Genomic DNA, 22810 nt, shown 5'->3' with positions numbered 1-22810 from the left:
AAGTGCTTTTTTATCTAAACAATAGCAGATTAGATATGTGTGGAATAGACATGCTTATCTTTTGCTTTCCTATCCATTTTGAAAAGGCTGAATTAAAAAGAAAACATTTAAAGATGTGAATTGTCTCTTAAGAAATAACTACATAAGAAAGATGAAAGAAAAATTAAAATGTAAGATCTTAGAAATAATGTATAAAATATTGGTCAGGCTTATTTATTTTACTTACAATTACCTTTGTCTAAATTGTTTGTTAGTTTTATTCATTGTTACAGATAGAGACTGGTAAGAAGGCACTGTAACAGAACATAGGTAAAATGTAATGGTAAAGAAAATCACTTGTTATAAAGTAGTCTTTCTTCTTGAAACATATAATATCCATAACACTAATGGAATACATTGTAAATAGTAACTCATTTTGCTTCAAATAGAATGTTTCATCTTTTGTCTTAAAAGTACTAATCTACACTAAAAAAGAGAAAGATGCAAATTGACCATACCTTCTTGACTTCCACCAGCCAATCAAGAGTGAGTATGCAAATTAACCCAACAAAGATGGTGCAGAGCAGGCAGGGGCAGGGCAGGACACTTGTGTGGTTGCCATGGCAACAATGCAAGCAGTCCCACACCAGCAGCTCGGCCTCTGGGCAGCCTGGGAAGGCGAGGCTGGAGTGGAAAGAGGCGGCTCCACGGCTGGAGTGGAAAGCTGGTACGGGCATCCAGGTAAAGGAAGGCCCATTCTTGAAGGTACCTTTGTGCATTTGGGCTTCTAGTAAAGTATAATGACCTTATAAGGTAAAAAAAATGAATATTGAAGTAAGCTGGGAAGCTAGTTTTCTCATTAAATGCATTAACCTGGTATTTTTCTCAGTGTTCTTAAAATGATCCAGCTTCTATGTCTAGAATGGTGCTTCCAAAGTCAATAGCAGTTGATCCTTAGGTCTCCACATAAGAATTAGGGTGGAAAATGAAGGCAATAGAAAATGTTCCAATATTCTTGTAATCATATTGTGTAACAAAATAATTTATTAGCGTAGCCAATAAATCATAAACCAATAAGCAATAAGGTTCACACTTACCATCAACAGCATATATATTACACACTCACATATATTTTGCACACACATTAATATAGTCTGTTGGAATTATAACTGAACCATGGAATTTGACCTAGTTGTTTTCTGCCTTGTAGAAAAATCCTGCTTCATAAAGCTGGTAGCACTGGAGTGTACTGGTATCCATCCTTTTTAATTCTCCTAGTGCATCAGTCATCTCCTTCAGGGGACTGTCATCTCCTTTACCCTTGTTGGAAAATACTGTGCTTTCCTTAGGATAAATTCTTTCTTTTCTGTACATTTTCTCCTCTCCAATCTCATCCATTTCCTTATTTTTAACTATCATCCCTATTTAGATGAAAGGCAACTCTATATCTGAAACACTTACTTCTGTTCTAAGGCTTTGTCCTATATGTCCAGCTCCTCCAACATATTAAACAACCTGACAAGTTCCCCTGAAACTAGGATTTATTTATGAACAGTCTCTTTATTAAAAATACTAATATATTATTTTCATCAGCCTTCTCTTTTAGTCCCATCTGTCTCCCACATAGAATCAGTCCTCAATCACAATTAATTTTTCCATTTCTATCTTTCCTTATTGTCTTCAACTCTCTCTTTTAGGCTCTCATTATTGTCCCTGGATATTTATTAATCATTTACAAAATTCTATTATGGCTCTGTAAGAAACAGAAAGATGAAGATACTGTAAACTTCACCAACATAGTTTGTAATCTAGAAGGATGGGTAACATATACCCCAAAATGATCATATAATACAGTACCATTTATATCCTAAATGAAGGGAGACCTATATATCAGAGTGGTTGATTGAAGAAGATTTCATAAAAAAAAAAATAGCATTTATAGTGGAAAGGTGGGTAAATTAAAGTCATAGCAATTCTAGGTAAAAGCAATTGAATAACCCAAGGTGGAAAAATAGAAAGCCTCAAACTGGATGAAGCATAACAGATGTGTAGGATAGCAATGGAAAAAAAAAACATATGGAAGCCTAGTTATGGGGAGCTTCCTGATGGTCAGGTACACTGGGATTTTATTTTGTGGAAGCCAAGAAAAAATGGTACCCCTCCTTTTTTTTTTCTTTCTTGAAATATTATCTGATTTAGTGAGCATTCCCCACCACCATTACCACTATTATGTATATGCTTAGCCAGTGAATAAGTTTGAGGACTGAGAATGAGAACCCTAAGCAATTCTACAGCTAGCCAAAATATTTCAAGTATTATTTAAGGAAACAGTATACTGCATTCTATATATGAATATGGTGGCTATTTAAAAATATGCAATATAGTCACATGATTATTTAAACATAAGGTTATATTAATGAAAACCTTTTTTTCCCTACTTTCCACATAAATGTTCTTTCTCTCTGCCCCAATAGTTAACCATTTCTAAAAACCTTTCTGTGTATTATTTCACATTATTCATAAAATAGCCAATGGTTATGAATATATATGCACATTTATATGTACATATGCACATATATATACTTACTAGAGTCCTGATGCACAGAGATTCGTGCAAGAATGGGCCTTCCTTCCTCTGGCTGCCGGCACCACTTTTGCTCGGGCCTGGAGCAGCCTTTCTACCTTCCCATGCTGCCCAGAGGCCTGGAGTGGACCGTCTGTGTTGTCACCATGGCGATGACACAAGTATCCCTCCCCTGTCTCTGGCTGTTTGGCACCTATGTATGCAAATTAACCTGCCATCTTTGGCGGGTTAATTTGCATGCTCACTCTTGATTGGCTGGTGTTTGTTGTGAAGGTACAGTCAATTTGCATGTTTCTCTTTTATTAGTGTAGATCTTTTTTATTTATAAAGGATAATTCACTCATACTGTTCTGCTCTCTCTCTCTTTTTTTCATTTCATGATACATCATGGAGATACTTCCTTATCAATACACACAGAGAATTTTCATGGTGATAGTTCCATTGCATTCTAGTTTTGATAATTTTCCATTGTCTATTTAAATAGTCACACACAGGAACATTTGGGTTGTTTCTAGCCTTTTTTGTTTTTTATAGACAATGTTGCATTGAATAACCTGCTCACTCATTTCACAAATATGCTGGTTTGTTCATAGGTAACCTCCTAGAGAGGGCTCTCAGAATCTATATTTAAGTTCTTTTGTAATGTTGCTATATGTTACTAAATACATATACTACTTATGTATATGGAGTTATATCATTTGTCATTCCCTCCTGCAGGGTGGGGGAGTGGCTGTTTCAGTCACTACAATGGAGTATACTGCTAAGTGGAATTTTGCCCACCAGATAGACAAGAAATAACTGTTTAGTTTCAATTTTCATTTTGCTTTTTTTTCTTATTAGGATCAGCATTTTTATATTATAGTACTTTACTGTAAAATTTCTATTCATTCCATAACCTGTTATTCTATTTAGTTGTGATGTTTTTTATTTATCAGAATTTTATATATTAGAAAGATTGATTAACCCCATTTTTCTACAGTAAGCATTTGCATGCTTTTCTTTGTCATTTTTCTTTTGATTTTACTCATTTTTTTGCCCTGAAAGTTTTTAATGTAGTTAAAATTATACACCCTTTCTTTTATAAAATCTAGATTTTCTAGTCCTAACTCCAAAGTTATAGTAATTTTACCATTTTTTTTCTTTTAATACTTCATGGTCACATATTTTACCTTTAATCTTTATTATATTTTAACTTTTAGTGTTATTAGTGTGATTTGTAGATGGGGTTTTATTTTTCTTGAAATGATTTTTCAGTTTCCAAATACCATGTACTTTGAAGAAAAGAAAAAGAAAAAAGAAAATCTTAACTGCATTTATTATATAAAATTCTTACTTTATGTCCTATGTTGGGTTTTTAAAATTGTTCCAGTGGTCTGTATATCTTTTACATATTAGTTGCATACTGTTCTAAGTAAGCCATTTTTTAAAATTAATGACTGACTAAACATATTATTTTTTATGTACAATTGCAATACTGTAAACAACTGCTCTGTATATTGTTAATTAGGAGAGATTATTTTCATTATATCTATGGGAAATTTGTACCTTTCCATTGCAGCAGTTATAAACTCTGCCCTCCCTGTCACTCTGATCCTCACTGTCCCTAGTGTCTCAATACACACTTTCTATTTTTATTGAATTTCAGTAGCTTGCTCAGATTCAGACACTTTTAATGGTCATGCTCTGGGCAAGGAGAATGACAAGCTTTGATATAATACTAGATATGTTTTGCTGAGGCTGTCACCTGGGACATTTAATAGTTGAATGACAGAGAAACAGAGTATTACTTACAAGACAGGAATAATTTTGCAGGCTATCATCTATCCATCAGCGAAAGAAGTCAATAGAAATATCTTAAGAAATGTCAACTGGAATTTCTTTGCAATAATTAAAAATAAAAGGAATGCAATTTTTCTATAAAAACAAATATTACTATAAAAATTGGCTCTTTTCCCCCGTTTTATGCCTTATCTCACTTTGAAAATTAGAAGACTGTTTTTATATCAATCACACCCTTACTGTTGATTCAATGGAAAATATGAAACCATTTGTAATAATACTGTGATTTAAGTTCAAGTTAATAACGCCAGGGTTTCTTAATATAAAAAAGCAAGGGAATAATCCCCTCATTTCATTTTTTTGTTTCTTTCATTAAATAGCACACATTGGTAAAGTTACAGTGTTCAAGGAGATGTTATAGATAAATTAGGGAATAAAACTTATTCAAGTGTATTTCTGACTTCAAGAAACTTACATTTTTATCTAATTACAACAGAAATAGGCATATGTGAAATAAGCTATAAATAAAAGACTCCTCAGAATAGGAGACAGATGCATACGGAGAAAATAGGTGCAGTCTGAATTCAAGTGAGAGAGAGGATTCCCATGGGAGAGTGCTAGCCATCAGCCGGTGCTTTTTGAGAAGATGGGCCTTGAGACTGAATTTTAGAGCAGATTATATTCAATAAATAAGAGAGGATGAGGTGTCGAAAAGGCTAAAGTGTTTGGGTCAGTGAGCGTAAAAATACCATAGTTAATCTTTCTGACTCAGTATGAGTACTCCCCATTTTGTTATAAAAATAAATTGTTCTTGTAATTAACAGTGTAGCTTGATGAGGCATTTAAGCATTCCAGCCAAATGTTGAACCTTAACTATTTTTCATCTTTTTCTGAGGAATTCTGCATCATAAGGGAGTATGCTTTAGCACTTCCATATCAGTGACACTGGGATTTGACTTTATTATGCTAAATCTGGCATCATTGCCATCACTCTCCTCTGATGAATTTGGATTCATCTATCTTAGGTCCTCTTTCAATGAAGCCTATTTTCCACAATTGCAGTTTATAATGTCCTATCTTCCTGAATGATGAGGAATGCCCTAATCATGTTACCTAAATGCTTGAGATATGATGTTTATTTACATATGACACATGAAAAATGTTATTTTCAAAAGACTGTCTTATCAGGAACCTGCCACTATTAATATATTTTTCACATAATGTGTTTTTGAAGATTTAAAGGAAGATCAACCATGTATATTTATCTTTAAAGTTTATTTAATGCTATGTTTCATTGCCTTATAGCATGTAGTATTGTAAATGCAAACCACAGCAGCAACACAACAAAACGTACATTATTTTCCTATTTGCCAGGCATGTTTAAGGTGCCCATATGTATATTCTTATGTAATCATTATAACAACCTTATTTCCTCTACTTCATAGAAAACTGAGCCACAGAGAGTTTGACTTTTCAAGGGCAGAGAGTTTACTTGCAAATAGCTGAACTGGGATTTGAACTCAGACTATCTCTCTCTAGAACCTGTTTATGACCACATGGACATTTCAGTGTGATTTAGCTCTACAGCACATTTTTAAAGTACTTCATTGCTGACAGCATTACAGATGTCCCCCAGTTTTCCCTCCTTTACCCCCCACTCCTAGCCCCAGCTCTACCACAGCACATTTTTACTTATCATGCAATCCTGTTTATGAAATGACATTGCAATGTCTGTTCATTTGAATTATAAGTTTCTCTTGGTGAGTAGATACTTTATTTATTTATTTTTTAAATATATTTTATTGATTTTTTACAGAGAGGAAGGGAGAGAGATAGAGAGCTAGAAACGTAGATGAGAGGAAACATCGACCAGCTGCCTCTTGCATACCCCCTACCGGGGATGTGCCCACAACCAATGTACATGCCCCTGACTGGAATCAAACCTGGGACCTTTCAGTCCGCAGACCAACGTTCTACCACTGAGCCAAACTGGTTTTGGCAATACTTTAAATTTTACCTTTTCTCCCTCTGATTTTATAAGTATTAGTTTGTTGATTTCTAACATCTTTTGCTTGTTTGTTTTCATTTGATTTTAGAATTTTCCCCCCCTTTTATTAAATTTGGAAAAAAATAAAAATTTTGTTGCATGCTTTAACTATATTCTTCAATTTGTAGCTTTATAATTGTAAAATAATGAAATTATATTCTTCAGTTTGTAGCTTTGTACTTGTAAAGGAATCAAATTATAGTAAGTCTTATGTAAATAGGACATGAGGGAATAGATCTGAAAGTGTTTATTTTAACTAATTACTTAATCAATAGTTATTAGTTAAGCAAAGAAGCTTGGAGAAGTAATATTTTTAGATGTAATAATGATTTCTAACAGAGATAATATGTATGCAGAAAATATGTATGCGATAATTTTCCCTGAGACCCAGTTAACAGAAAATTTTGAGAAAGTCATTAAATCATTACATATAGACAGTCATTTTTCTTCATTGTTGCAAAAAAAAAAATCACCATTATTTCTTCTTCATTAAATTTTTAATATCAGTACTTGTCTCTGCTACTGTATGAGCAATTTTCAACTTACTGCTTTAAAAGAAAAAAAACTGTCAACATTTCCAGGAAAGACAACAGAGAGAAAACATTTTCTGTTGGAGATATTTCTGAACAGTTGAATAGCAAATTAAAAGAGACAGTTTTCAAAAACCGTTGCTTTTCAGAATGGTGCAGAGCCTATAAAAGAAGTCTCAGTGGTAGTGGGAATTTGCAATGGACAAGAAAGAAATTTAAAGGGAACATATGTGAGAGGCTTGATTTCCTAAGTGACTGTCTTTGGATGAGAAAAGTTTTAAGAGCAGTTTTAATTTCCCCATTTTATACTGTAATTAAATAGGCCTATTTCGTAAGGCACTTTCTACATAACTGTACAGTCATGTGCCACATTAAAGACATTTTGGTCAACAATAAAATGAACACATGATGTAGGTCTCATAAATTTTAATAAAGCTGAAAAATTCCTATTGTATAGCTATTGTAATATTATAGTGCAATGTAAATACATATTTGATGCTGGTATCAGCAAACCTACCAAGTTTCTAGTTGTATAAAGTATAGCAATACAATTATATACAGTATATAATAATTGATAATGATAGCAAGTGACTATGTTACTGGTTTGTATATTTACTATACTATACTTTTATTGTTATTTGAGTGTTCTCTTTTTACTTATATAATAAAAGTTTGTTTAAAATAGTATGCCATATTAGGCCAGCAGTAGCCTCATACATCTCATGTTTATTGCATTTCTTGATTGCATCATTTTCATTTGTGTTTGATTTTGTTCATCATGAGTCCGTAGTTTACAAAATCCACTGCTAATGTTGCCAGTAAGAGGCCATAGTAAGTTATTGGCCTGGAAACAAAATTAAAAGTGGTTAAGGACTACAAAGGTAGAAAATCAATGATGGCTGTTGTTCGCCTGCCAGGCATGTTTCATTCCACCATAGCTACAATCTTGGAGAACAAGAACAAAGTGGAAGGTGTTATAGGACCTGCTTCATTGAATGCAACAAGACTAACAAAAATTGGAAAAGGACCTGCATCAGACATGGAGAAACTTCTAATGACCTGGTTTGAAGATCAGACATAAAAGTGTATCCCTTTCAGCATTATGGCAATCATAGCCAAAGCAAATAGTTAATTTGCAATTTTTGTTTGTTAGTTTGTTTGTTTGCAATGTTTAAGGAAAAAGCTGAACCAGACTACGATGTTGAATTTATTGCTAGCTTTGGGTGACTTAAATGATTCCAGAATAGGTATTCATTACATATGTGAAAATAAGTGGTGTGTCTGTGAGTGATGTTAGGACCAGATGTGGACATGGAGGACAGTGATATTAATAATCCTGATCCTGTTAGACCTAGGCTACTGTGTGTATTTGTGTCGTAGTTCTTAACAAACAGTATAAAACAGTTAAAAAATTAAATATTTTAAGAACAAAAACACTTATAGAATAAGGATATAAAATATTTTTGTACAACTGTGCAATGTATTTGTGTTTTAAGCTAAGGGTTATTGCAATAGATAAAAAGTTAAAAAAATTCTAAAGTAAAAAAAGTGTCAGTAAACTAAAGTTAATTTATTATTAAATAAATAATTTTTTTTATTTTATTTTGCCTAAGTGTACAGTGTTTACAAATCTTACAGTAATGTCCTGCACCTTCACTCACCGCTCATGCACTGACTCATCCCGAGTACTTCCAGGAGGACTTTGAGTTCCATTCATGATAAGTGCCCTGTACAGGTATACTATTTACCTTACCATTATACTTTACTTTTACTGTGGCTTTGCTGTGTTTAGATATGTTTAGATATACAAATACTTACCATCATGTTCCAACTGCCTACAGTATTCGGTACAGTAACATACTGTACAGGCTTGTAGCCTTGGAGCAACAGGCTATAGTGTACTGCCTAGGTGTGTACTAGGCTACAGAGTGTAAGTCTCTGTAAGTGCACTCCATAATGTTCACACAACCACAGAATCCCTAAAAACACATTACTTAGCATGTATCTCACCTCCATAGTTAGATGCACATGACTGTACTTCGCAAGACGATTGCCTTATGGTGAGTGAAGAAAGATGACTTAAATAAAAATGACAGTCTATCCCATTCCTCTCTTTCTATTGCTAAGTGAGGTCAGGAAACTTGATTTAACTGAATAGGCTATTTCCTGTAGGATAGGAATGAGGTAATGATACACCCACAGATTATAGGATATGCAATCTATAACATAGTTAACTTTCGGTGAAGAGCCATTTTCATGTAAAATTGAGGGCCATTTTCTGGGTGTGATGTAAGTTCCCTGTAGAGGGAGCCTCAAAATTTAAATAATGGAAGCGGATTACTTTCCTAACAACGAAGGTAGCTTTCCAAATCTAGGGAGTGTGTGTGTGTGCTGCCCCCAAACATTGATATCCTTTTAAATTGGAACCCAGAGTCTAAAACATATAGACAGGGATCATTATATTATACTAGAGGCCCAATGCCAGAAAATTCGTGCAAGGGTAGGCTTTCCTTTCCCTGGCTGCCAGCACAGGCCTCCCTCCTCCCACCGCCAACAGGCACCTGGGACCCGGGCTTTGCTATGCTGGGTCCAGAATGACTTCCAGAAGAATGTCCAGTCTAATTAGCATATTACCCTTTCATTATTATAGATTCTTATGAAAATTTCATTTTTGGAAACCATGGCACAAAATAAAGATTCATTGAATCCATATTGGATACTTTGGGATCTCATGAGTGGATTGTGTCTACACACTTGCTCCTGAGTACTACCTCTTTTTCTTGAGGGCTATGCCTGACATTTGAGACATTTGATAGGAGAGAAAAATCATGGCATTAACATGTACCTGTGTTTTTCTTGATCAACATAATGGAGACTATTAAATCTAAATGCTGTATCCAATATATCCACCAAACATTCATCCCTTGGCCGCATTTGTCTAGATACTACCCAAAATGCTAAACTACTATAAGGCATATGGAGAGATTATCATTACCTGGCTTTGATGTTGGTTATATTATTAAGGGTGATAAACTTCTTTGTTTTCACTCATCAACAGGGACCAATAGTCACCATTCCTCTATAGTCATTCATTCCTTGGGCAAAATGCTTTTCAAAATTTGTATTCCCAGTCAAAAGTCTACACTCACCATGAAATACATTTTTTGATAGTGTGTTATGTAACATGTTCTATGATTGTTACTCTGATTGGATTCTTCAGTCAGAGAATTTTATCAATACATAATGATGACAGGTGAGTGAAAGTATCTCAAATAAAGGGGCAGTACACCCCACATGTGGAATTTCTAGTTTACATGGCAAAGAATGACTTTACTGGATTCACTCTCAAGTTTTGGATGTTTGATCTCTGCTTTGGGGTAGGAGATGAGAGTAGGAAATAGATTACATTTCCCCAAAATAGGTAAGCTAACAGATAAATGTTCAGAGGCTCATCACGTGATTATAGTTAGTTTGTAATAATATGTTTATACAAAAAATATCCTTAACTTAAGCTCCATGTTAGGAGCTTCAAGCTCCTCTTATAGGACTTAGGCATTCCTGATAAATGTGCAAACAAATGCTATCTGGGTTTCTGGAATTGAAGAGAAGAAATCTTTGTAGAATTCCATAGACTTCCTTAAATTAGGAAGTGGGGGTGGGTGGAGATGAGGAGGACATGTCATAGTCAAAGAGATGGAGCTTGGCATTGCGAGTTCTTGAGATACATTTTGAGATACATTCATACATGTCTTTAACAGGTGGGCAATCACAGCTGTAACAAACAGCTTGTGAACATATCCTCCCTAATGATGATTCTTTACAATCTACTAGGGTTCTCTTTCTATCTTTTGGTCATTAACATCAGTAATAATATTTGCATTATTATACATTCTTTGCAAATATTAAAGGAGGACAGTGATATTAATAATCCTGATCCTGTTAGACCTAGGCTACTGTGTGTATTTGTGTAGTAGTTCTTAACAAACAGTATAAAACAGTTAAAAAAATTAAATATTTTAAGAACAAAAACACTTATAGAATAAGGATATAAAATATTTTTGTACAACTGTGCAATGTATTTGTGTTTTAAGCTAAGGGTTATTGCAATAGATAAAAAGTTAAAAAAATTCTAAAGTAAAAAAAGTGTCAGTAAACTAAAGTTAATTTATTGGTGACTATTGTCATGCCAAAGGCCTGATCATCTTTAAAAGATATAAAGCTTGCCTGGCTGGCATGGCTCAGTGGTTGTGCATTGACCTATGAACCATGATGTCATGGTTTTGACTCCCAGTCATGACATATGGCTGGGTTGTGGGTTCGATTCCTGGTGTGGGGCATGCAGGAGGCAGCTGATCAATGATTTTCTCTCATCATTGATATTTCTCTCTCCCTCTCCCATCCTCTCTGTTAAAAAATAAATAAAAGTAAATAAAAGATAAATATAAAGAGCTCAATTTATACAGGAGATTATTGTCTCTGTGTGGTGAACATTTCCAATCCATTTTAACTAATTAAAACATGAACTCCTTCCTGGATTTGAGAAATCCCTCACATTACAAGTCTTGATAGAAGGCCAGATACAAAATTGTCAAATACATACTTTCCCAGCAGGTATCTCTCCTTGGATTCTCCTGAGTTTGATTCAAAAGCCGGTAACTATCAAGAGGGGCCTACAAACTTCCTCCTTATCATGGAATTAGCAAAAACATGATTGACTTTGGGGGCAAGAATAGCAGCAGCACCAATTGTAACTGCAAACTAAAATGACATATTGTTTTCTAAAGCCCAATACCTTCAAAAAACATATAAGTAAGTAATCATTTCAAAGTGTTCAGAAATTTAAAGCAATGTTTTGAAAGTGTGTTTGCCAAATGCTAGTTCTTCAAGAAAGAAGGCCTGAAGAAGGAAGGGTCTACAATTTAATACTTTTGAAAAACAGAGGAAATCATACCCTCTTCTTAGTACTATGTAATATTTTGGGTTCTAAAAAGTTCTACATAAAACAAACTATTTTTAACTTTAAGACAAAGTTTTCAGACATATTGGATGCTGCAATAATTTTCATGCAATACTTATAAGGACTCTTCCAACTAATGTTCCATGGAACATCCTTGAAAGACAGAAATATTTACTTAGTTATTGAGTGCCCACTGAGGATAAAATGCTATGATATGCTTGGTTAATATGAAAATTTTAAAACAACTAGTTTTTATTTTTCCTTTTTAAAAGTTTCAAAGAAAATGAAACTCTGGGCTTCAGTCTCTTCAGCTCTGAAATGGAAGGAAATAGCACTTTTATCATAATATTAAAAGAGATAATATGGGTAAAGCCCGTACAGAAGTGCACACTTAAGAATTGGCTTATATAATTATCTGACAATTCAAATGTGTACAAATGTGACACCATTAACTGCAGAGAAGACAGTGGTAATTTATTTTATGATAAATATAATGAAGTTGCTCTAATCTCTCACTTATCTCATATACAATTCCCTTTGTGACCAATTAATATGCATTGTTTTAAGAGGTTTATGGAATATTGTTTCTACAGTTTGGCATAGAGTGAAACTAAGTAAATATAATGAAGATCAAATTGCCAAAAATATAAAGGGCATTTCATGAGAGCTGTCACTATAATGCAAAATCACAAGAAGTAAACATTATTTTCTTCTCAATGTACACCTATTTATATAGCACTGGTAATATTTTCAGGTCCTATGTTTCCATTAGTAAAGCCATAATCTTTTTTGTCTGACATGAAAGAAAGTTAATGAAAGTACATTATACCCTGAATGAAAGGGGTAGAAAAGCTGATTTTTTTTTTAAGGAAAATAGATTGATGTAAAAATAATATTTTTAAAAATTTCCTCAAAAAATTATGATGCTAATTATTATTTCAGTTTTCATAAAGATTAGACAGAAATTTATGAAGGGTAAAAAGTCATTTCTTAACCAGCTACTTTGATATACTACTCCACAGAAACATTCTTATATTCTGAATTTTAGATGTGCCAATTTTTTTAATTGAAAAGTTACAGAAGCAGAATCCCCTGGTAACATGTCAACTCTGCACCTGAAGACTTTTCAAATAATGTACAGAACTTACATAAAACTGTTAAGCAAATAATGGATTTTGTGCAACCCATGTTCTCAGGGGGTATTTTGCAAATATAGTTTTGTCTTATACTGTTATATTAGGTGAACCCAAGAACAGAGGGCAAAATTGCTATCAAGAGTAAATGATTGGAATCCAATTTTTCTGTTAACTGAACTGAACCCATATACACATTCTAATATTCCTCAGGTTTGATAGACATATTCTATTAGCAATGTTTTACTCACCACATACTGTAATTTGGTATTTAATTATTTGCTTAACATAAATCATCATTTGAAACTTATTATATTAAAAGCTACAAATATAAACCCTTTTTAACACACACCAATGCTTTGAAAAACTGTCTTGTCAAATTCAAAATGGTAAAATTAATAAAACGAGTAGCTAAGCATAATATTTGCCATTGTACTCTTGAATGTTTTTTTAAACCATAATTGAGAAAAAATATATATTTATTGACTTTTCAATAAGGAAATGTTTACTTTCTTTTATCTAGTAATTATGGAAACAAATTGCCTGGTAACATTTAAAACAAAGAAATCAAATTTGAGTTATTTTGTTATAGATAAGTAATAAATTATATGATTGCACATTTTCAGTGTTTTTTTTTTAATCATTAAAGTGATTGGAAAATATGTAGGCACTTAATCAAAATGTTGAATTACTCAGAAAACTCTTACTATGAAATATTGAAGATTCAGTGGGTGATTTGACAGTTGTCTATGAAAAGCTTATCTCCACTGGAATATAAACAAGGTGGAGGTTGGTGAGCTCCTTGGGAGTCTTGTTCATAGAGAAGATTCTCTTCACTGTACACTTTCAAGGTTTGGATTCTGAAAGATTAGAACTATTCTATTGTAGACCTAGAAACATTTTTTTCTCTAGGCCTGTTTAAAAAGTAAGAAACTCCTTTCTCAAGGTTACAACATAGTCTTAATAGAAATTGATAAGAGACACTTGATATTTTAAGTTCCAGTCATGGATAAGATTTAAAGATATGATTTTTTGTCTTAGGTGAGATAATACATTTCTTTGTTCAAAATATTTTCCCCAGCAAGATAAACTGGGAGGTACAATCCAAATGCTCCATGGTGATAAATGAACTATTTTACATATCATCATTGCTGATTTCAAAAATCACACCTCATTTATGACCCCTTTCTTCATTTATGGAGAGAAGGCCAATCCATGAGAAGGCAAAAGAAGTATGGTTTAATACCCAATTCATCAAATTTATGCTCATGTTGAGCCCCTGTGAATGTCTGGCCTTGCCTCTGCAGCTCTCATTTTTTCTCTATGTTTTAGGTTCCACATAACTAAGTTGTTTTCATTGGGCAAGGTGACAATGATGGGCTGGACTAAGATGGTTGATACTGCATTATTTTCCATAGGGTTAATCTGTACCCCTCCCAAGGAATACATTCATCCCCTTCTTCCTGAGAGACTGAGTTTCCTATGTAACACAGAGGGTCATCTTCTTTCACGCTGCGAAAATTTGGATTTGATATTCTGTGCTTTCAGTTAGCTTTATCTGTCCGCAGCCATGGAATCCTTTTCTTATGCTCATAGATGTTTGTGAAATCTTACCATATATGCTTTTATGAAAGGAATAATTATATTATCTTTAAAATAAAGAATCAAGGCATTTACTAGTTTGAGTTCAATTTCTGTAAGTGAATGTCAAGGTATTTTGTACAGAATTAAAAGTTATTCCAGGAAATAGCATCTTATGCTATAGAAAAGGCCACGACTGCCTATATCATTTTATTTTTAGTTGAACATCTTTGTATAAGGGTGTGGTGAGTACTGAAAAAGGGATATATATATATATATATATATATATATATATATATATATATATATATGTATATTTAAAAGACTCTTTAAAAGCCACAGGTTTCATTAGAAAAAGAGGTACTCTTAAGTTTATAGAATTCCTATAAAATTGCACTTGTACCAATAATAATGTAAACCACTACTTAATTTTTTTTCACAATTTTTGAAAACTGCATTGTAAACTTTCTAGCATAAGTTATATATGTCTATTTTTTTTCTAGACTCTAGAGTAGGGGTGTCGAACTCAATCAGAGAAGGGGCCAAAATCTAAAATCCAGCCTAAATCGAGGGCCGAATGGTTTACTGAACAGTCATAAACTGTCATTGTGATGGAAACGCAGCGGAGTGCAGTGATGACAGCGCAGTGCGGGCCACATTGCAAGGCCTGGCGGGACGGATTTGGCCCGCGGGCCTTGTGTTTGACACATGTGCTCTAGAGAGTAGATTAGACTAGATGAAGACTAATTAATGATTTATGGTTCCAGATTGATTCAAAATTGAACTGGACATAATAGGTAATAACTATATTAAAATGCATCAATTATGAATTACTTTCCTTTTGTTTTAGAAATACCTTTGCTATGCTGCAGTTGTGTCTTAAGGTACCTAAAACATTTTCTTTTAGTTAAGTTGTTGGATCTTAAGGATAGGGTCAGCCTGCCTATTGTCATTGGATTAAAGGACATATCCTTACAGTGTTGTCCAATAGAATTTACTTCAATGATTAACACATTCTATATCTACACTGTCTAGCACAGTAGCCATTATCTATATTGGGGCCATTAATCACTTGAAATGTGGCTAGTAACCTGAGGAACTATTTTTAATTTTATATCATTTTAGTTAATTTAAAATTAGATAGCCACACAGACCTCTGAGTTTGTTTTCTCATTTTTAAAATAATAATAATCACCCCTGTTTCTCACAAAATTGTTATAAAGATCAAAGGAAAAGTATCTAAAAATAGTGATGAGAGGCGTTGGTTGGTCTCTGAATCTGTACTTCTTAGGTGTGGGTTCTGACTCCACTAATTGTGAGTTGAGCAAAGTACTACAACTCTCTCCATTTTAGTTTCACCCTGTGTCAAATGAGAATAACAACAGTACCTAACTCATTGATTTTTAAGACAATGCATGCGGTTTTTAGAATAGTGCCTGCCAACCAGTTAATAATGATAAATAATAGTTATTGTTCTTATTAAATATACAAGCATGTGGAAAAACACCTAACGTTTAGAGAAAAATTAAATCTTTCTCCATTCATTTCCTCCCCAAAAAGAAGAACCTGTTATGATTTAAAAAAAAGAAATTAGTTTGTAATGATACATGGTGAGTTAAACTTGAGTTGAAGAGCTAAAGATTCCCTCTAACATTTCTTTGTCTAATTTATTTAGTTATTTATTTTGCTCTCTTATGTGACATTGTATCTTGAGTCTGTGGTGAAATCTCCTAAGGTAAAACCTCCAAGAAAGGAAACTTGTTATGGCTTAAAGAGGGTGAGGAAAAAAGATGTTGAATTCTCTATATATATATTATTATTCACTAGAGGTCCAGTGCATGAAAATTCAAGCATTGGATCTGGGCTCCCTCAGCCCGGCCTGCACCCTCTCACAGTCTGGGAGACCTTAGAGGTGGGAGGCGCCCAGCGATCAAGGGAAGGCAATGCCCCATCACACCTCTGCTACTGTCACTGCTGGCAGCGCAAGCCTTGGCCAGCTCTGATCACCTGCGCCTCTGGCTGGCCATGGGCAACTGGAGGCCTGAGGGAACTGGACCACCATCTTCTGGCTATGGGTGTTGCCATTTTTGAGGGTGTGAGAGTCAATTATCATATTCTCCCCTTATTGGCTTTGGGCGCTGCCATCTTTGTGATGGGTCTGAGGGTCAATTAGCATATTATCTCTTTATTATAATAGATAGGATAGGGAAGAAACCAGAAAAAACAAACAAAACAATAACAATTTGAGTCTGATGCTCTAATTAGCAACCCAGAGTTTGTAGTTTGTATTAGCCTTAGGTTAGGTGTCAGGACAGGGATTGGGATATGAGGTTCAGAATCCTGGCATTATATATATACTAGAGGCCTGGTGCACAAAATTCATGCACAAGGGGAGAAGGCCCCTCAGCCAGCCTGCACCCTTTCTAATCTGGTACCCTTCCGGGGATGTCCGAGAGCCGGTTTAGGGATTGGGCCTAAACTAGCAGTAGGACATTCCTCTCACAATCTGGGAATGCTGGCTCCTAACTGCTCACCTGCCTACCAGCCTTGTCACCACCAACTGCCCCCACGCCACTGCCCCACCAGCCTTGTCACCCCCAACTGCCCCCATTGCCACTGCCCCACCAGCCTGGTTACCCTTAACTGCCCCCCTGCTGGCCTGGTTGCCCCTCACTGCCCACCCCTGCCATCCTGGTCACCCCACGCAGCCTTCTGGCCAGTTGTTTGGTCATCCCTCACTAAACCACCTGCCACCCTGGTTGCCCCTCGCAGCCTGCTGTTTGTTTGTTACTGTGAGGGCATCATGACCGATTTGCAATTACCCTTTTATTAGTATAGATAAATTAGAGGCCAGGTGCATGAATTCGTGCATGGGTGGGGTCCCTCAGTGTGGCCTGTGGAGATTGGGCAAAAACTGCAGTCCAATGCTCCCTTTCTCTCCCGCCAGCCACTCCACTCATGCCACCCTCACTGCATCTGCCATGGGCTTGTATCCAGTCAATCCAAATTGGGAGAGCCCTGTGCCTAGTGCCTGTCCTGAGGGGGTTGGGGATGGGATGTGATCAGCCTTCTGGGAAGGCTGTAGGATGTCCTTGTTGGCCCAGGATCTGGATACATCACACTGATGTTTGCACTCGTTGTCAGGAGCCACCTGGCGGCCACTTTTATATAATTTCTTCTTTGTAGAGTGTCTAGGGAAGGGAAGCAGCAACAGTGCCCAAGGCCAACTTCCAGGAGGCCTCTGTTGGGATCATGGTGGTGGTGTCAGTCTGCCAGTGCCTGGCCTGTTCTCTGGAGATTGGAACTGCAGGACTACTGAAGTAGCGAGTGGCTGCCACCAGGCTGGTGGGCCACGGGGAGGGATGGGTAGGTCAGCTAAGCAGAGCTCCCACTATGGGAGTGCACTGACCACCAGGGGGCAGCTCCTGCATTGAGCGTCTCTCCCCTGGTGGTCAGTGTACATCATAGTGACCAGTCAACCAGTTGTTTGGGCTTTTGGTGGCTTAGGCTTTTATATATATAGATCATGGCATTAAATACAGAAGAAAGAAAATGGTTGCCAGAGTTTGGCTGGTAGAGAGTATGGGATGGGATGAATAGACAGAGCACAGAGGATTTTTAGGGCAGAGAAGCTACTCAGTATGATACTGATAATAGATAAAAGTCTTTATACATTTGTCCAAACCCACAAGATGTATGACCCCAAGTGAACCATATTGTAAATATGGACTTTGGGTGACTCTTATGTGTCCATCTAGTTTCATAAATTATAGTAAATGTACGACTCTAGTGGGGGATGGTAATAATGGGGGAGGCTAAGTTATGCATGCGTGGGGACATGGAGCAAATGGGAAATCTCTGTACTTCCCTCTAAATTTTGTTATAAACTAAAAACTTCTCTAAAACAATCATCTTAAAATAAAAGGCTAAATAATAATAGTAATAAAAACCTGAGAAAAGTATTGGTGTTTACCAGAGATTTGGGTGGAAAGAGGAATGAATAGATGGAACATAGAAAATTATTCAAGCAGTGAAACTGTTTTGTAGATATACAGGGACATTTCCTAGGGCCGGGAATAAAATAGGTGATTCTCGGATCTCTGGTGAGTGAAATTAGAACTTACCTAGAGAAAAATTAAGGGGTATTTAGGTAAAACTGAAAATCTCCCTATATTCAGGGTTTATGAATATGTAGTGAAAACAATTAGCATATTTTCATGATTTTCTATGGCAACACTGCATGGACACAGTAGGAAATAAAACATAATTCATTTTGTCACAGGGTTGGACTTGGCAGGACAAATGTGTTGGAAATGATCATGGGGACAGATAATTCCAGGATACGGATTAAGAGCGTTAGTTAAAAGGAATTAATGGATCCTTCCAATCTAGGTAGAAAGCTAAATGATCTGGCAACAATAAATGGGAAAACAGGAGTGTGTGACATAATGGAGGTCTAAATGAACTCTAAGTAGGCTGTGGGGAAAAAGGAAATAACATAAATTGAAAGTTGTTTTATGGACAGTACTTTAGAGTAGGTGATGGAATGAAGGTGTTTCAAGAAATAAAATAGTCTTACTATCTATACATGGATCACAAACTAGTTAGGTAAACTATATGCATATTTACAAGTAGGTTGTACTGATTATATCTGTTCTTGTTATTCACAAACAACAAAGTCTTATCAAAGGAGTAGTGGATAGAGCTTGGTCTGGAACTGAGGGTTCAGTCCATTTTAGGTAAATAGAAACTAAAAGGGATTGATCTAGTCTATGTGTTTTAGGAACATAATATGAACAAAGGCACAGACATCAGGGGTCCAAAATCAATAATGATTACATCAACAATGACAGTAATTACAAGTTATTATATACTGACTTTACACATATTATTTTATTTAATCTACTGTAGCCCTGTAAAATAACTGTTACCCCCAGTTTGTAGATGAATAGAAGCCTATTTTTGACCCAGCTTTTATATGTATTAAATATGTATATATATGCCATATGTGAATACACACACACATATTCTATATAATAAAGATGTAATATGCAAATGATTGTTACACCATGAAGTATAATGACTGTGTAATGACCAGATCACAGATCAGCAGGAGTGTGGGGTAATGAGCTACAAGTGGGTGTCAGAGAACTACAGGAAGGGTCAGGGCAGCAAGCTATGAGGGAGGGAGGTTGGGAGGGAGGGGGGCTGGGGAGCTACAGGAGGGCAGGGCAGCAGGTGGAGAGCTACTGGAGGGCAGCAGTGAGCTACTGGCAAGCTACTGGTGCACGGATTTATGCACAGGGCTACTATTGTATATATATTATAAATTTACATAATATAGGTTTGGCCTATTGAGGCTACACATTTATTTATACAGGGACATTTCCTAGGCTTCTAGGCAGATGCTCGGAGATGGCGCTTTGATATCAAAGTGACATTGCTCAGTGGAGAGGCTACTCAAATCTACTTTGTTAATGGGAGTAAGTGATCCAGAGAAGTTTTCAGTGTCCAAAGTGTTTTATCTGCATGATGTCAAAGATTCCAAAAATTTGGATAGTTAAATTGCCCCTATTCGTCTGAATGCTTTGGTGTCATTAGACACTGCCTCAGAAGATATGTCTTTAACTATTCGATTTACAGAGCTCTCCATAGTGGAAAAGACCAAAGAGCACCATTTATCTTGAGCATTTAGAAGTGAAAATATATTTCTGTTTAATTGTTTGGTCTCTGAACCTCATAAAGAACAGCTGAAGCTAGACTTTTGCAATTTTTAAGGAAAACAATCTGATATTGTGGAATTTTTCTATGCTTATAGAGGCATGTTATATTCTATGGGATTTGATAAGGCATTTGCATCTGTACATGGGCAGGATTAATCCTGAATGTAAATGCTAATATAACAAGGTGTTTAGCTTTATAACTTGTCAAAGCACTTAGTGTTGTTAGTCATGGTACTTAATTTTATCATGAAAATCTGTCTAAATATACCCGTGTTCCTAAAATGGTAAAGGCTTATTCTAATTTTAGGAAACAAAGGATTTGAAATACTTTTTTTTTTTAAATCAGTGTCTACATAAATTGTGATTATGACTTTCTAAATAATTGTTATAATTCTGGTAAAAAATTCAGAATGCTTCAGAATGCACCAAAGCTTTTCTTTTCTTTTCTTTTTTATTTGAAAGAAACATCATAAATGCAACTTCATTTCACGCTTGAAAACAAGTATCATGTGAATTCCTGAAACTCATTTTTCTATGACTCACCATGTGACTCTAATCTGGAAACTGAAAATACTACTACCCAATTAATTCTGAGTTACTAAATGCAGCAACAAGATGTAAATGACGAAAAGTGAAATGAGAACTATTTAATTTCTTAAGTGATAGAAGCATGAGTAAAATAAATGTGCATTTTTCAGGCATTTAACATTATTTTATTGACTGAACAAATATTTACTAAGTGCATACTGCAACACCATTCTAAGCCCTGAGAGAATTACGCTTGTCTGATTAAAAGCCAGGCTCTCAGTGTAAGGAGCTCACAGATGAATAGAAGAGACATACACCTGCCTACAAATGTAGGGGAAAGTCCCTTGAAGGAATTCCACCTAATAATTTAATTGTAATACATAACCTTATGCTCCCCATTCCTACTACAACACATAATTAATGGGTGTCCATGATACACTGGAAGTAAGGATAATTTGGGGATGCTTTTCTGCTTTCACTACCAACAGGTTTGCATGCTTATCATGAGAATTGGGTATTGACCAGATGAGGTGGCTAAACAGTTGAGCATCAACTTAGGAACCAGGAGGTCAAGAGTTCAATTCCAGGTCAGGGTACATGCCTGGGAGGCAGGCTCGATCCTCAATAGGGGGCAGGGCGTGCAGGAGGCAGCCAATAGATGATGTTCCTTTCTCTTTGATATTTATATCTCTCTATCCATCTTCCTTTCCCTGTCTCTAAAGATAAATATAAAACATATTTTTAAAAAGAGAGAAAGAACTGGGTATTTTTTCAATTATGTTTATGCCAATCAAACCTATTATTAATTTAAAAAATTTTAAATGCATATAAAACAGTGTAGATAATAAAGTGATACAACTTAAATAATAATAATAATGAAACATATGCAAATACCCACAACCAGCTTAATAGAGGAATAATAACATTTTATATCACTGTTCCTATGAATTCTATGTGTTATAATTTCCTAACTTAATTCATGTTATATAAATGAACTAAATATGGGCATATCATTTTTCATTTATATGAGTATTATAAGAATGTTTGGGAAATAATGGATAAAGCTAAGTCAACAAAGTTATTATTGATTTAGAGTATGAGTAAAAAGCTTGCAATGGTTGAGAAAAAAATCATGAAAATACAAAATGTATATTTTTTCAGAATTTTATTTATTATTATTATTTTTTATCCTTACCCAAGGATATGTTTTCCATTGATTTTTTTTTTTTGATTTTTTACTTTTTTAGAAAGAGTGGGGGGTGAGAGGAGAGAGAAACATCCATGTGAGAGAAACACATTAATTAGTTGCCTCCCGCATACACCTTGACTGGGCTACGGATCAAATCTGAAACTGAGATACGTGCTCTTGACCAGGGAGTTTACAACCCTTTTGGTCCAAGGGTCCACACTCTAAGCACTAAGCCAAACCAGCCAGACTCTTCAGAATTATTTTTTTTACCTTTAATTTCTCATTCCACTTGAAGGAGGCTAAAATTTGACCTCTGGGTAGGGTTTTGTAAGAAAGATGATATAAAACTTTATCATATTCAGGAAGATTTTGGCATGTTACTAGATATCTGACTTAGAAATACTATTTCTCTAAAGTTACTAATGCCTGACATTTTTTTAACCCATCAATTTTTGTCCATCATATAATTTTAGGACATTATTATTTCTTATCTAAATTGCCACAAAAGATTCTTAATTGGTATGCTTTCTCCTTTCTAATCCATTCTCGAAACTGCACAATGTATAAGAAGACAGATCTTTCTATAAAATAGATTTTACAATGTTCTTTATCTTACAATTCAGAGAGAAGTTATTATATTGTTGTTAAGAATGGGACCTGTGGTACTTGTTAGCAGGGTGTGAACTTTGGATCTGCCACTTACTAATGCATGATTTGGAGCAAGTTCCTTAACCTCTATGTCTATGAGTTTTCTCCATTGTAAGTGAGCGTACAAGCAAT

Source organism: Pipistrellus kuhlii, unplaced genomic scaffold, assembly GCF_014108245.1.
Source record: "Pipistrellus kuhlii isolate mPipKuh1 unplaced genomic scaffold, mPipKuh1.p scaffold_m20_p_4, whole genome shotgun sequence".
Taxonomy (NCBI): domain Eukaryota; kingdom Metazoa; phylum Chordata; class Mammalia; order Chiroptera; family Vespertilionidae; genus Pipistrellus; species Pipistrellus kuhlii.
This window is presented reverse-complemented; position numbering follows the sequence as displayed.